Source organism: Mauremys reevesii, linkage group 1, assembly GCF_016161935.1.
Source record: "Mauremys reevesii isolate NIE-2019 linkage group 1, ASM1616193v1, whole genome shotgun sequence".
NCBI classification, from domain to species: Eukaryota; Metazoa; Chordata; order Testudines; family Geoemydidae; genus Mauremys; species Mauremys reevesii.
Genome location: NC_052623.1, coordinates 227,397,948 through 227,412,971, shown reverse-complemented (window position 1 = coordinate 227,412,971; position 15,024 = coordinate 227,397,948). Strand labels below are relative to the sequence as shown.

The window sequence follows — 15,024 nt, the reverse complement described above, 5'->3', positions numbered from 1 at the left end:
CACTTCAGCCTTCCTGATGTCATCAGTCACTAGCTTTCCTTCCTCACTAAGTAGAGGACATACCGTTTCCTTTATCTTTCTCTTGCTGCTAATGTAGTTAAAGAACCTCTTATTATTGCCTTCTGTATCCCTTGCTAGGAGTAACTCATTTTGTGCCTTAGCCTTTCTGATTTTTCCCCTATATGCTTGTTGCTATTCTTTTGTACTCCTCCTTAGCAATTGATCCATGTTTCCACTTATTGTTGGATGCCTTTTTGATTTTCAGGTAAGTAAAGAGCTTCTAATGCAGCCATGTTGGCTTCTTCCTATTCCTGTTTTTCCATTGCATTGGAATAATTGATGGTTGTGTCTTTAATAGTCTCTTTGAGAAACTTCTAACTTTCCTGAACTCCTTTATCCTTTAGATTTACTTCACATGGATCTTACCTACCAGTTCTCTGAGTTTTTCTGCTTTTTTGAAGTCCATTGTTCTTATTCTGCTTCTCCCACTTCTTCTTTTCCTTATAATCACGAAACTTACCATTTCATGATCACTTTCACCCAAATTGCTTTCCACCTTCAGATTTGCAACTAATTCCTCCCATTTTGTCAGAATCAAGTCCAAAATGACTGTCTCTTTGGTTACGTCCTCCACTTTCTGAAACAAAAAGTTGTCCCCATACATTTCAGTAACTTGCTGGAAATTTTGTGTTTTGCTGTATTACTTTTCCCGCAGATGTCTGATTGTTAAAGTCCCCCATTACTACCAGGTCTTGTGTTTTGGATATTTCTGTTATTTGTTATAGAAATGCCTCATCCATCTCTTCCTCTTTTGGTGATCTGTAGTAGACCCCTACCAGGACGTCATGCCTGTTTTTTCCCCTTTTATCTTTACTAAGAGACTTTCAGCTGGTCTGTCTCTCACCTCCTTCTGGACCTCAGAACAAGTGTATATACTCTTGATGTATTATGCAATACTTTCTTTCTTTTTCCCAGGTGGGTATATTATGCAATATGATGGAATTTCTGGTGGTTTGTTTTTTTCCAATTTGCTTTTTTTAAAACCCAGCAACCTTAATTTGCGTCCCTTATGCATATGCATTATAATATAGACTTCAGTTACCAGTCCCAGCCTCTCCACCTTCCCTGGCTCCTTTTCCCACTCTGCCCTTTCTCCCACCCACACTGCATGTGAATGTCAACTTCCTTCTGTGCACTGCCTGGACCCAGCAGGGGGCTCAGTAAGTGCATAGGACAGACAGGCTCACTGCTTTCACTTTAGATGAGGGGACCCAGACCCGGCACAGTTGCAGCAGCCCAGAGGTGCAGCTGCAGGGAAGGTCCTGTTCAGCCCCTGGCTGGAGCATGCTCAGTGTGGATGGACTCTTTGGGGGAATTTAGCTGCTAAAAATCTAAGAAGTCTCTACTGAGCATGTGCAAATGGTGATTTTTTTTTACAAAAGGTTATAAATTGGCCTAATTTGGGTGGTCACACTCCTGACACAGAAGCCATCCTCTTACCAAATTGCCAGTCCCTATTCCAAAGCATCTGGTTGCTAAAGCTCTTCAAAGAAAACGTCCCTAGAGTTTTTGAACATGGGCAAAACGATGTATTTTTCCCTACTCTTATTCTCAGAAGTGCCTGAACTGTTTCGCCAGTAATTTTCCATACACCTAGTATGTCAATTTCAGACCAAACCATTAATGTCTGGCAAAGTTATAAGCAACTGAAAACAGAGTTTTATAGTGGGAAGTGTCAGGCAACCGTAATAGGTGATTCTACCAGTTCTGCCTTTAATGCATATCTGTTACTGTAGAAAAAATATACTATCTTTGCATTGTTTAAGGGTTAGTATCAGACTGCATTAGTAAAGGGTAAAGACTACTGTAATGTCCTGCAATGGGGCAGAGTTAAAGTTGTATATACAACCATAGTGTGCTCTCCGTTCCAGATTTGTGATCACTTAAACCTGTAACTGTACTGTTACAATAACTTCAGCTTTTCTATGTGAATTGGCCTGTTTTTCAAAGTGGGGGTGGGGAGGGGAGGGAAGAATTAAGGACTGTTAGGCTCCAGGAGCATCATAGTATGGTAAAAGATCCTTCTTATATTGCAAGTTCTTTGGGGCAGAGATGGTCTTCCTGTTCTGTGTTTGTACAGCACCTAGCACAATGGGGTCCCGGTCCATGACTATGGCTCCTAGGCACTACAATAATTTAAATAGATAATAATAATTATTAATATCCTAGAGAGGTTACAGGCTCTGCAAATGAAAAGCTTCTCCCCCTGCCAACCTAAGCAACAACCTTCAGAACCCTGAAGAGTACCTGAGGGGAGGGGAAGGAGGGAGCTGGCAGCAGAATTAGCACTAATCCCATTCATGTCCCCTGGGCAGCAGCTGCTGGGTTATGTTACCCTCTGAAAAGATTAACATGGGTCTTGTCCTGCTGCAGTTAGCATCATAGCTGTGATGGTTAGTAAAATTGACTGTCTAATCCTCACTGAGGACTAGCAACCCTGAACATTTCAGACTTTAAAGTGCAGCTGTTTCTGAGTTATGCATGAGCAGAGAAGCATCTTACAACTTTCTTAACAGGAAAAAAAGCATATTTTTTAACCCCTGCATAACTCAGAAATTGCCGAAGGGATTTTGCTTTAGCTTAAAAAAAAAAAGCACCATCTGAGATAAAGCATGAAGAATTTCAGCTCCAGAGTTAGGAGTATGTGAAAATAGAAGGTTATAATGAGAGGCTGATGTAGCCTTAACTATAACGAACTCTCCTAGGCTTCTGCTGAAGTATATGAGGATACTTCCTGTTTACAAGGAAATAACTGTACCAGAGCTGCATAAACTGAAATGCCAAAATCAGTTGTCTTTACAATAACATAACTAAGAGCAGAATTTGGCATGTAGTGCTCTAATATTTTTTAATAGATGTTTCATTATGAATTAGGCCAAAATATGTTATTAATAAAGATAATTTAGTTTAGACTCCTTCCATTTAAATAAATAAACCCTTCCTATGTGACTGTTTCTTTCTAAAACAGAGAGCCAGGTACTGGTGTACTGGTGTGCTGTAAATCTGGAGTAACTCCGTGGACTTCATGAGAGTTACTCTGGATTTTCACTGGCATAAGTGAGATCAGAACCTTGCCCAATAGCTGTTAAGTTACATAGTGGTATATTATGCCAATATCATTCGATAACAATTATTTGCTAAATAGTGGCTGTACAACATTTGGCAAAAAATAAAATGTAGTGTGAAGGAACTGTGACCTTCACACTCTATGAGGGAATAATTGAGCTGTGTGAGAGCTGGGCTTTATTGCTCCTTCTGGCTACCAAAATAAATATCAGGACCTTATACTAATGAGAAGCTGAGACGCCTGACAGTTTTATGGGTAGTGAAATTACCTTTGTGTGGTACATTTTAAGTGCTTTTTCCAAACAGAAGATAGTAGCTAGTACAGAGTGCTTTCACACAGCTGTATGTGATATTGTAAGGTTGTGGGCATCTACTGTGATCTCATTTTCTTCAACAGAGTAGGAATGTGTCTTCTGTTATTTGCTAAAGAGGTAACTGGTTGGGGAAAAGTTTAAAAACCCCCACATCTATCCACATGAAGTTCACTGAGTGGTCTCTCCATCTCTCAATTGATCACTGCAGTGGAAGAATAAACAACTTGAAAAGATAGCGTTGCCAACTTTCCAATTTCTCAAAACCAGACACTACAGCAGGAGTTGCAGGAACTTCTCCTCATCCTCTGTTCCTCCTCTTCCCCTGAGGCTCCACCCCTTGCGCCGCCTCATTCCCCAAGGCTCTGCCCCCACTCACTCCTTTCTCCCTTCTGCCCCATCTCTTGCTGCTCTCCCATCTCCCTCATCACTCGATCCTCTTCCCCACCCTCTCCATCCCTGAGCAGGGCTCCCTCTGCCCGTAAGGGGACTACTCACCTGCCGCTTGTGGAGCCAGGGCTGGGAGCTGCAAGCCTGATGTGGAGCCTGCCTGATTGCCCACAAGATGCAGGTAGAAGATGGCCCCAGCTGAGCAGGGGCTGGCGCGGGTTAATGACCTGGTGCTTTCCCCCTCCCTGCCCAGCCGCTCACCCTTAAAGCAGGTAATAAGTGGGAGGGCCATGGCCCTCTGGTCCCCCATGTCTGGTGAACCCTGCATTACAATTATGGTCAGAATTGCCTGGACCACTCAGCTCCCCTCAGGGATCCTTCCCCCGCCCAGCGGTCAGCAGGGGGCCAGGCCCCACTCTCTTACCCCGACAGCAGTTCCTCCAGGCCGACGGCAGCTGCTGAGCCAGCCCCACTCGGAGGCCAGGGCAAAGTGGAACCAAATGCGCCTCCAGCCGAGGGGCAAGTCAGTCCCTCCCTATATTCCCTGCTCCTGCCTGGCAGGTATTGCTCCGCCCTGGGCTCTGGCTCATCCCACCGGGCCTGATCCTACTGGGGGTTGGGGAATTGACGCTGCTGGGCCTGATCTTGTGGCACCCATATTTGCACCCCTCCACCCCACTAGTTCCGTGCTGCCTCTCTCTCCCTGCCTTAGTTACGGCCTTGGAAAATTGCGGTAACAGGAGTTTTGGTGTCTGGTGAATACTTCTGATCAGAGACTGTACAAGTCCCCTTAAAACCAGACTTTCTAGCCGAAAACCAGACACCTGGCAACCCTATGAAAAGATAGGAATTTTCATAGTGGACCAGACCAACATTCCACCTACTGCAGCTTCCTGTCTCCAGCAGTACCAGATGCATCAGAGGAAGGGGCAAGAAACCCTATTGTGAACAGTTATGAACTATGAGAAAGGATGGCCCAGTGGTTAGGATGCTATACCTGGGATTCCCGAGTTCATTTCTTTGTTTCTATGTGACGTTGGGCAAATCACTTAGGGTGGGATTTATGAAGGGACTTAGCTGTTGCAATGAGTCTAGAAAATCACAGGAACAATGCTGCAATCCCCAAAGCTGAGTTAAGCACCTCAGCTTCCAGTACAATGAATGGGGAGAGAGCTACAAAAGCCAGTATGCTACGTGGGGACTCACCTAAACTAGCCAACGCGAGATGTCAACCTGAAGGGGGTGTGTCAAGCCCCACCCCCTTGGATATAGGGCCTATGTCTGGGCTGCAAGGAGTTGCCTAGCTCTGCTTAGCAATACTCGAATGGCAACCCCTGTCTTGGAGTCAGGTGGCTTAAGCAACTAAACTGTGTTTCTTGTTGGAATGAGTTAGGTGCTTGCCTTGCTCCACACAAAATGGCTGCCAGAGGAAGTAGTGCCCACCTTACAACTTTTAGCCTAATGGTTAGAGCACTCCACTGGGATGTGGGAGACCCAGATTCAATTCTTCTCTCTCTGGTAGAGCGGGAGAAAGTATTTGAACAGAGGTCTGCCGTTGCTCAGGCGAGTGCTCTGATCACTGAGCTATGGGATACTCTGGTATGGGGTTTTCTTCTGTCTGTCCTGTTGAAGCTGTTCCATTGTGGCTAAATAACAAAAGAGTGATGGGAGGAGGGGGACTGGACCCAGGTTCTCTCACCTCCCAGTTGGGTACTCTAACCACTAGATTTCAGAATCATTCTCCCTTTCTGGTCCAATGACTTTTCCACAGTGGATAAATATTAAATAGCCATTAGGTGAGAGAGAGTGCATGAGAGAATGACTCTGTGGTCCAGTGGTTAGGGCACCCTCGTGAGAGGCGTGGGTCCAGTCCCCCTGATCTAATCACTCTTTCATTATTTATGCCCAATTGAAAAGCTTCCAACAGGAGAGATTGAGGGAGCCTCATATCAGAATATCCCATAGCTCAGTGGTTACTGCACTTTCCTGAGAGATGGGACACCCTGGTACAAATCATTTTTTCTCCCCCTCTGGTAGTGAGGGGGGAATTGAATGTGAGCTAAAGATTATAAGGTGAGCATCTCTTCTTCTGGCCAGATTTTTGACTGGGACCTGATCTGGTATGCAGCCTCTGAGCATGCCTACAGGATCAGGTTCCACATGTGATGTAGGCAGACAAACACCTATCTTCACCTGGTTTGTGAAGCACTCTGGGGCTTAGGTGGGGAGATGGGCATCTGGACTCTCAGAAGGTGTCAGCAGTGTACATGCCCAGAAGCTGAAACGTAAGTGCTGAGGGAGCTTTACCCTGAAACGTAGTCACCCAGTGAGTTTAGGTGACTACAGGGTTTGGTGGGAGTTTTGTGGATAGCAGTGTAGCCAAAACTGGGACTTGGACACCTAAAACTCAGATTTAGGTGCCTAGGTACCTTTGTGGATCCCACCCTTACTATCTCTGTGCCTCAGTACCACCTATTGGGCAACCAGATTATGGCCCCATTGTGGTTGGCTCTGTACAGATATATAGGGCCAAATTTTCCATAGAGCTCAGCACTCAAAATTGGGCACTAGAATAAGTGGACAGGTTTTCAGGAGCAATCAGCCTGTTGGGCGTAGGGTGGGTGCTGAGGACTTTTGAAAATCTGTCTATGAAGTGTCACCGTGGTAGTTGCTGGAAGCTGAGGACTTCTGAAACTCTGGCCTGATTGGTGGGCTCTGAGCCCTTCAAAATGTGGCTTTGATCTGTTTTGAAAATCTGGCCCATAGTAAATGACAACCTCTGCTGCAAATATCATAAATACTCTCTTCTTGCCCTTCCTAAAACATCCTACATTAAATCTGCTATGTATATTACTTTTCAGCCAAAGAAATAATTCTGATATTATCTTCACACAGATCCTTCCAAATCTCTAGATCTAACTGAAGTTCAGAGTTGCCACATTCTAGAATTAAGTTTTTGTTGAACCACATTATAAAATCATGGAATATCCATTGGCAGTCTGTCTAGAATGGATAGCATTTGAGCACTGTTCCTAAGGCACACACGTCATTTATTCCCTCTTTTGTAGGGTTTAGGGCCTGTGGTTTTGGAACCATGTAACAGGGCTTGCTGTGTCCTATCCTGCCTTATTTGTTGCAGGCTGCATTTTGTATGCAAGGAAACAACAGACAAAATAGCCTCAAAAGAAAGGAAGAATGAGATAGTTTCCTAAGTTGTCTTTGCCTGAGTTGGCAGCTGCTCTAGCTCATTCAGCTTTTTGTTCTCCAGTGAGTGCTGTGCGTGTGTAGTAACAATGGGGTGATGCAGTTACACTGTAGGCTAATAGTGGAGTTCCGTCAAGTCCATTCATAAATACAGAGAAGGGTGCAGTGCTGTGAAAGCGAGCCAGCTTGCAGAGGAAGTAAGACCTCCAAGTAATGAGCTCTCCATCACAAACATAGCTGTCAGATCTCATGGACTGGTGATAGACTGTGATCATCTGGTTGGAGGCTTGCCCCGACCTGCACCACTGCAGATGTGTGACCTGTTCAAGCTGACAGAAGACACTGATAATGAGTAGCAAAGATTCCTCATTATATACACACATAGCCCTAGTTTAGCTTTGTCTAATGCAACACAAATATTGTAGGTTTTCTAGGAATCCCAATTTTTATAAACTCTGACATTATTATTGATATTGTTCTTGTTATTTAATATGCACTTCTGTCATCTGAAGATCTCAAAGTATTTTACTACCATTAAAGGACCACTGTCAACTTGAAATCTCAATTCAGCTTTCAAAATGACTTAATTTGAGGTGTGATAAATGCCCCTGAATTCCTCCTGCCAATTTTTTTGGCTTTACATTTATGTTTTCCTAAAAAAATGTTTTCCCCTCAGTTGTGAAAGACCTCCCAAACAACAGGAGAAACTGCCTATCCTGATATCAAGGGGTAGCCGTGTTAGTCTGTATCCACAAAAACAACAAGGAATCCGGTGGCACCTTAAAGACTAACAATGCCTATCCTGGGGAAACAGTGGAACTAAATGTAAACACAGTGTTGTCAAATGAACTAAGAAAACTGAAAAATTAGAGGGGGAAAAAACTTGTTTTCCCTGATCCCTTTCAGTTATAGTCATCTTAGGCAGTCCTGGTAACACAGTAAGTAAACAAATTCTGGCAGAAATGTGATTTTATTTACCCTACTTAAGTATGATGGTGTCCCTTAAATTAATTTACCTACACAACACCCCTGCGGGAAAGCAACATATTATTTTCCCTGTTTAGAGATGGGTAAACTGGGCTATACAAGCAAACTTTGTAGCCATAATTCATAACCAGTGAGAACAACAAAAGAAGCATTTTTCTATTTGTAAACTGAATCAATTTGATCTGGAATCAATAAAACACCAACAACATGAGACATGGGATGGCATTTTCACATTGTCACTTTTCAGCCCTTGGTCCGTATAGACAGGAGTGTTGCAGAGTTAGGGGCCAGTGTACTGCAAATCAAGTCCCCGATTCAGGAAAGCATCCCTATGCTGATAGCACATGCACAAATTCCATGCAGTTAATCATGTGCTTAAGTGCTTTCAGGAATTGGGGCCCAAATGGGACCAAGTGGGAATCCAGTGTCTTTTGTCCTTAACAGTGTGGATCACAGGTTCTGTGCTGGAATTTATGCAAATCCTTATTCCTAAATGCATGAGTAGTTGCATTCCTGTGCTCTCAAAGCAAAGTGTAAATAACAGGAGACCAGCACTGTTACAGCAATCACCCACTGCACCCCCTTACATTTGTTACATATCTCCTCTTTCTTGAAAGAAGTACTTCTCCTGTTTTCCTCCTCTGGTTTTTCTTTAAGTTTTTAAAAGGGTCCTTTTCAGGAATGTTGCTTAAGAGAACCAGAGACGTTTGAATAGTCATCAGGTAGGCTAACAGTTCTCTTCTTTAAGTACCAGTAAACACTTAGGAAAAATCCACCTTTTTTTTGCACAGAGATGTCCTGTGAATTTTTCAGTGTTTTCGGACTGCTGAATTTTATCACTCAGCAAAGCATCCAGACTTTGGATTTAAGCTTTTGAGCTTTGGCAGCAACTGTGAAGTAGTGGTGTAAACAAAAACGTGTGTAATTGTAGCTCAGTGGTGTCTTTTAGATCATTTAATTAAAAAAACCAAATAAATAAAAAAAAAACCTCTCTAATATGTTGTTCTTCAGCTAGTTATCGTACAGGCCAAAAATTGTGGTTTGCTTGCAGATGTTTGATTTGAAAGCAGTTCAAAAATAACATGGTTCATTTAATGCTAATGTAGATTGGCTGCAAGCATCTTTGTTATCAGATTGTCTAAACCTGCTCTAAGCACTAGATAAATTGTTTTATATTAGATTTCCAAAATATAGCGACACCTCTCTTAAGTGATCTCTCATAGTCCAAAATTATTTGCTTAGAAGAGGTTAAGTGGAGCAGAATTGTGTTCAAAGCATTTGCGGATATTTTGTGATGGTTTCTTGATGAAGAATGTTGCCTGGTGAGGATGGTGTTTAATAGGCTTTCAGTGTACCCAGATGAGTGTAAATAAAATGAGACTTTGTTACATCAGTAGACCTACAGTTTCTGGATTGTTTCTTAGACAGTGTTCCATAGCATGTCATCTACTTCCATTGAGCCTCTTTCATATTCCAAGATGTATTTACTCCCTGACTATTTGATGGGCAAACCTAAAAGATTCTGAGTTTCAGATCAGTTTCCATAAGTTCAGATTCTTTTCTAAACCTCGTCTTTGGTTAAAAAAAACCCCAAAAAACAGGCTAGAAATCTTGTTGGACAAATGGCACAGAGGGGTTGGAAACAAACTGTAGATACGTTCATCAAGAGCTCAGTCCTGCAAAGTACTGAGACCCCTCAATTTGAAGTTAGTGGGCCCTAATGGCAGTAGGCATCTCCCAGAAGGTGCTTAGGACCTGGCAGAATTGGGTCCTAAGCTGCCAATAGAGATCCACGCTGGTTCAGTAGTGACTGAAAGTTCTTCTTCAAGTGCTTGCTTATGTCCATTCCATTGTAGGTGTGTGTGCTTGCCACATGCACTGGTGCCGGAAGTTTTTCCTTCAGTGGTATCCATAGGGGACTGGCTCAGGTGCCCTCTGGAGTGGTGCACATATGTGCCGGTATAAGGGGCACTGCCATCTCCGCCTTCCCTCAGTTCCTTCTTACCGCCAGTAACGGTGCTAGAACATCTCCTTGCTTCGGCAAGCTTTTCTATCTCTACTGTGTCTAGTAGTGAACTTGTTATATGTAGTTGTTTAAAGTTGTATAGTTAATAGTTCCCTTAGTGTTAAGTTAGAAATAATTAGTTAGTCTCATATGGGACTTAGCCTAGGGATGGGGCATGCCCTGGTCCCCAGGCTTCAAACCTTGTGACTGTTGCAAAAAACCTATGCCAGTCAGTGATCCCCATAGAAGCTTCCTGAAGTGTTTAGGAGAAACCCACATGAGCAACAAGTGTCACATTTGTATGAGCTTCAGGCCTCAGACCAAGAAGGAGCAGGACATTCGTCTCCGAGAGCTCCTTGTGGAGTCAGCCCTCCCTCTGGCCTCGGATCTGACGAGATCGGACTCTGCTCCAATGCACCATGGCCTCTGACCGGCGCAGATCCCCATCCGCAATACTGGCTAAAAAGCAAAGAAAGGCCGGGAAGGGGCATTATCCTACGTCCTATAAAGGGAAGGAGAGAGATGGAGGAGAGCTAAGACCCACGTGGGGTAGGTCTTCCCCTCCAGACGGTGGCCAGGACCTGACTCCCGTTGAACCGTCAAGCCCACTTCAAGACCTGCCTGCTACGTGGGTAGCAGCAGAGGCACTCAGCACCTAGCATTTCTGTCCACACCTGCATCCAACCTTGGTTGGGGAGCGTATCTCGATATACTGCAGACTCAGGGGTTATGGTCTCAAAAGGAGCTTGTGTTAGGGTACGTCCAGACTACCCGCCGAATCGGCGGGTAGCGATCGATTTTGCAGGGATCGATATATCGCGTCTCATCTAGACGCGATATATCGATTCCCGAACGCGCTCCCGTCGACTCCGGAACTCCACTGGAGCGAGTGGCGGTAGTGAAGTCGACAGGGGAGCTGCGGACGTTGATCCCGAGTGGTGAGGACGGGAGGTAAGTCGGGATAAGATACTTCGACTTCAGCTACGGTATTCCCGTAGCTGAAGTTGCATATCTTACCTCGACACTGCCCCCCAGTGTGGACCAGGCCTTACAGATAAACATCAGAGAGCTCAGAGCCATCTGTCTGGCTTCCGTGTCTTCCTTCCCCAATTGTCTGGTCGGGTGGTGCAGGTGTTGACGGACAACACGGCCTCCATGTTCTGTGTGAGCAGGCAGGGGCAGCTCGATCATCGGCTCTGTGCCAGAAGGCCTCCATCTGTGAGACTTCTGCATTCAGCATGCAGTCCACCTGGAAGCCTCACATCTCCCCAGCGTATGGAACACGCTGGCAGATCGCCTCAGCAGGTCCTTCTTCTCTCACCACGAGTGGTCCCTTCACTCTGAAGTTGTCAGAATGCTCCTCCAGAAGTGGGGAGCTCCTCGAGTGGACCTGTTTGCCACCAGAAAGAACAGGAAGTGCCATCAGTTTTGCTCGCTTCAAGGCCTTGGCAGACACTCACTATACGATGTCTTTCTCCTTTCTTGGTCAGGGGACCTGATTTACGCCTTCCCGCCAGTTCCGCTCATCAGCAGAGTCCTCTCAAAAATCAAGAGGGACAAGGCACGGGTCATTATGATCACCCCAGCATGGCCTCGCCAGTATTGGTTTGGCATGCTCATGAACCTGGACATGGCAGCCCTGTGGCCACTTGCCATCCACCCAGCCCTACTCTCGCAGGATCATGGTCAGCACCTGCACCCGAACCTTATCTCTCTCCACCTCAGCTTGGATGCTGCGTGACTGAATCCAGAGGAACAAACCTGCTCTAGTCAGATACAGCAGGTTTTCTTGGGGAGCAGAAAGCCCTTCACCAGAGCAACTTACCTGGCAAAGTGGAAGCGTTTCTCTTGCTGGGCATCAAAGCGGGATATCTCCCTGACCCAGTCGTCTCTGCAGTCCATCCGGGATTACCTGCTTCACTTAAAGCACCAGGGCCTCGCCTTCTCTTCGATCAAGGTGCACATGGTAGTCATATTGACCTTCCATCCTTGCATCCAGGATAGATCGGTGTTCTCGCATGAGATGGCTATCAGGTTGCTGAAAGGCCTTGAAAGACTCTTTCCACTGGTCTGGGACCCAGTTCCCCAATGGGACCTCAACCTGGTCCTCTCCAGGCTCACGGGTCCACCCTTTGAGCCTATGGCTTCTGGTTCCCTTTCCCACTTGTCGTGAGTGGTTACATTCCTTGTAGCTATTACCTCGGTGAGACGTGTCTCCGAGATTAAAGCCCTCACTTTGGAGCCCCCGTACATGGTATTCTACAAGGACATGGTCCAGCTGAGGTCCCATCCAGTCTTCCTGCCAAAGATGGTGTCGCACTTCCATATCAACCAAGATATCTTCCTCCCAGTGTTCTGTCCAAAGCCTCACATGACCAATGATGAGAGGCGGCTGCACACTCTAGATGTCAGGCGCGCCCTGGCTTTCTACCTGGAGAGCACAAAGCCCTTCCACAGATCGACCCAGCTCTTTATCATGACAGCTGACAAGCTGAAGGGCCTTCCAGTGTCCTCTCAGAGGATTTCAAATTGGATCACCACCTGCATCTGTACTTGTTAGGAGTTGGTGCAGGCTGTGCCTTCATTGATTAGGGCTCAGGCGTCTTTGGCTGCCTTCCTGGCGCATGTCCCTATCCAGGACATGTGCAGGGTCGCGACATGGACTTCAGTACACATGTTTACGATGCATTACACTATCACCCAGCAAGCTAGAGGTGATGCTGGATTTGGAAGAGCTGTGTTGCAATCGGCATGTCCATGAACTTCTACCCGCCTCTGGTGGTGCTGCTTGGGAGTCACCTACAATAGAATGGACATGAGCAAGCACTCGAAGAAGAAAAGACGGTTGTGAGGGTTTGGATCACAGAAACCCCCTTGCGGCTGCCAACTGATGTGCCAAGACTACTTCTGCCCCTGCTTTTCCTGCCAGCCTGGGACTCCAGCACCCTGTCTTGTTGAGCCAGACACACCAGTCTGCTCCAACATAGACCCAGGGTCTGAACCATGTGCCCCAAAGCTGCAGACTTAACTGAAAGCAGCTTACAGAAGTGTTCCTGTCTTTAACACTCAGATACCCAACTCCCAACGGGGTCCAAACCCCAAACAAATCCGTTTTACCCTTTATAAAGTAAACTCATAAATTGTTCGCCCTCTATAACAATGATAGAGAGATATGCACAGCTGTTTGCCCCACCCCGGTATTAATACATACTCTGGGTTAATTAATAAGTAAAAAGTGATTTTATTAAATACAGAAAGTAGGATTTAAGTGGTTCTAAATAGTAACAGACAGAACAAAGTGAATTACCAAGTAAAATAAAATAAAACACGCAAATCTAAGTCTAATACAGTACTAAAATTGAATACAGATAAACTCTCACCCTCAGAGATGTTTCAATAAGTTTCTTTCACAGACTGGACACCTTCCTACTCTGGGCACAATCCTTTCCCCTGGTACAACCCTTGTTCTAGCTCAGGTGGTAGCTAGGAGATTTCTCATGGTGGCTGCCCCCTTTTCTCTGTTCCACCCACTTATATATCTTTGGCATAAGGCAGAAATCCTTTGTCCCACCCCCCCTTTCTCAGTGGAAAAGCACCAGGTTAAAGATGGATTCCAGTTCAGGTGACATGATCACATGTCACTGTAAGACTTCATTACCCACCTCCCAGCACACATGTATATAGGAAGATTCACAACCATCTATAGACAATTGTCCTGGTTAATGGGAGCCATCAAGATTCCAAGCCACCATTAATGGCCCACGCTTTGCATAATTACAATAGGCCTTCAGAGTTATATTTTATATTTCTAGTTTCAGATACAAGAGTGATACATTTATACAAATAAGATGACCACACTCGTAGATTATAAGCTTTGTAATGATACCTTACAAAAGACCTAACTCTATAGTGTAGACCAGGCCTCAGATGTAATTGTTACCCAGGAACCTCTTGATGCCAACTGGCAGAGGGCATAACAGGTGCATATGGGTTACAGGGATCCCAGAGTCTGGTATTTTTAGTTCACCCAAGAGTGTCATGTGAGAACTCAAAGCCTGTGTCACCCTGGTCATCAGTATCACTGCAAAATGCACGTACAGAGGTTGCGTAGGGAGTTACGTATATACACTGAAAATTATTTCTTAAGGTCTGCATTAAGGGAGCGGTCACCAGCAACAGTGAAAAGCAGGTTTTCTTACAGACAAGGACCGCTTATCTGTCTGGCTGTTTACCTGTAAATTAAGTATTGTATGGTTCACAATAGGCCTCTACTCAAAAGTCTGAGCTGCGTGCCAATGAAGGATTGTGAAATCTTCAGAGAGGAAATTAACAAGAAGAGGGAAACAGCAGAAGTCAGCTTGTTTAGGGGTAATACAATGAACTTTTGAAACTGTACCCAAGGTACAGATGAACCCCTAGATATTTGTTCAGTCTATAAGGACAAGCGGTCAGCGGGCATGATTTTATGAGAAGGGATCTCTGCCAAACTGGTTGAAAATACTGGGGAAAGAACTTGGGGTATGCTTTCTTGCAGAAGATAGACATTCCTTGTTACTTAAGTTTAGTTTTCAAAAAGTGTGTTATGATTTTGTTATATATGTAACCATTTGTTTCCAGTATTCTTACTCACTATCACTTGAATCTCTGTCCTTTGATAATAAACTTATTCTTGTTTTCACTATAAAAACATCTAAATGCTGTGTGTTCAGCAGAGCTGTTTTCTAAGGTGTAACTAGTGAGCTGGGGTGTACAGTTCCTTTGGGAACGGTGAGTCTGGTAATTCTGGGAGAGTTCAGTGGATAAGGGGCTGGACACTACAGGGAATGCTCGGAGAACTTGGGGTTGGTGTGTGCCTATTGCTAACCTGTACAGAGAGAGCAAGGCCTGTGGAGGCCTGGAGGGCAGTACTTCTGCTACCAGAAACTGGTGGTAACAGGGAGCTGATACAAGGCAGGCACAGACAAAATTTCCTCACGCTAAGGGCAGGGTGTGGTGAGGTGC

The 15,024-nt window shown here is 45.0% G+C and overlaps 1 protein-coding gene across 1 annotated transcript in view; it reads left to right on the top strand.

The window, feature by feature from the left end:
• Positions 1 to 15,024, top strand: part of CCND2 (cyclin D2) — a 56,015-nt gene that overhangs the window by 28,781 nt on the left and 12,210 nt on the right. The window lies entirely within an intron of this gene.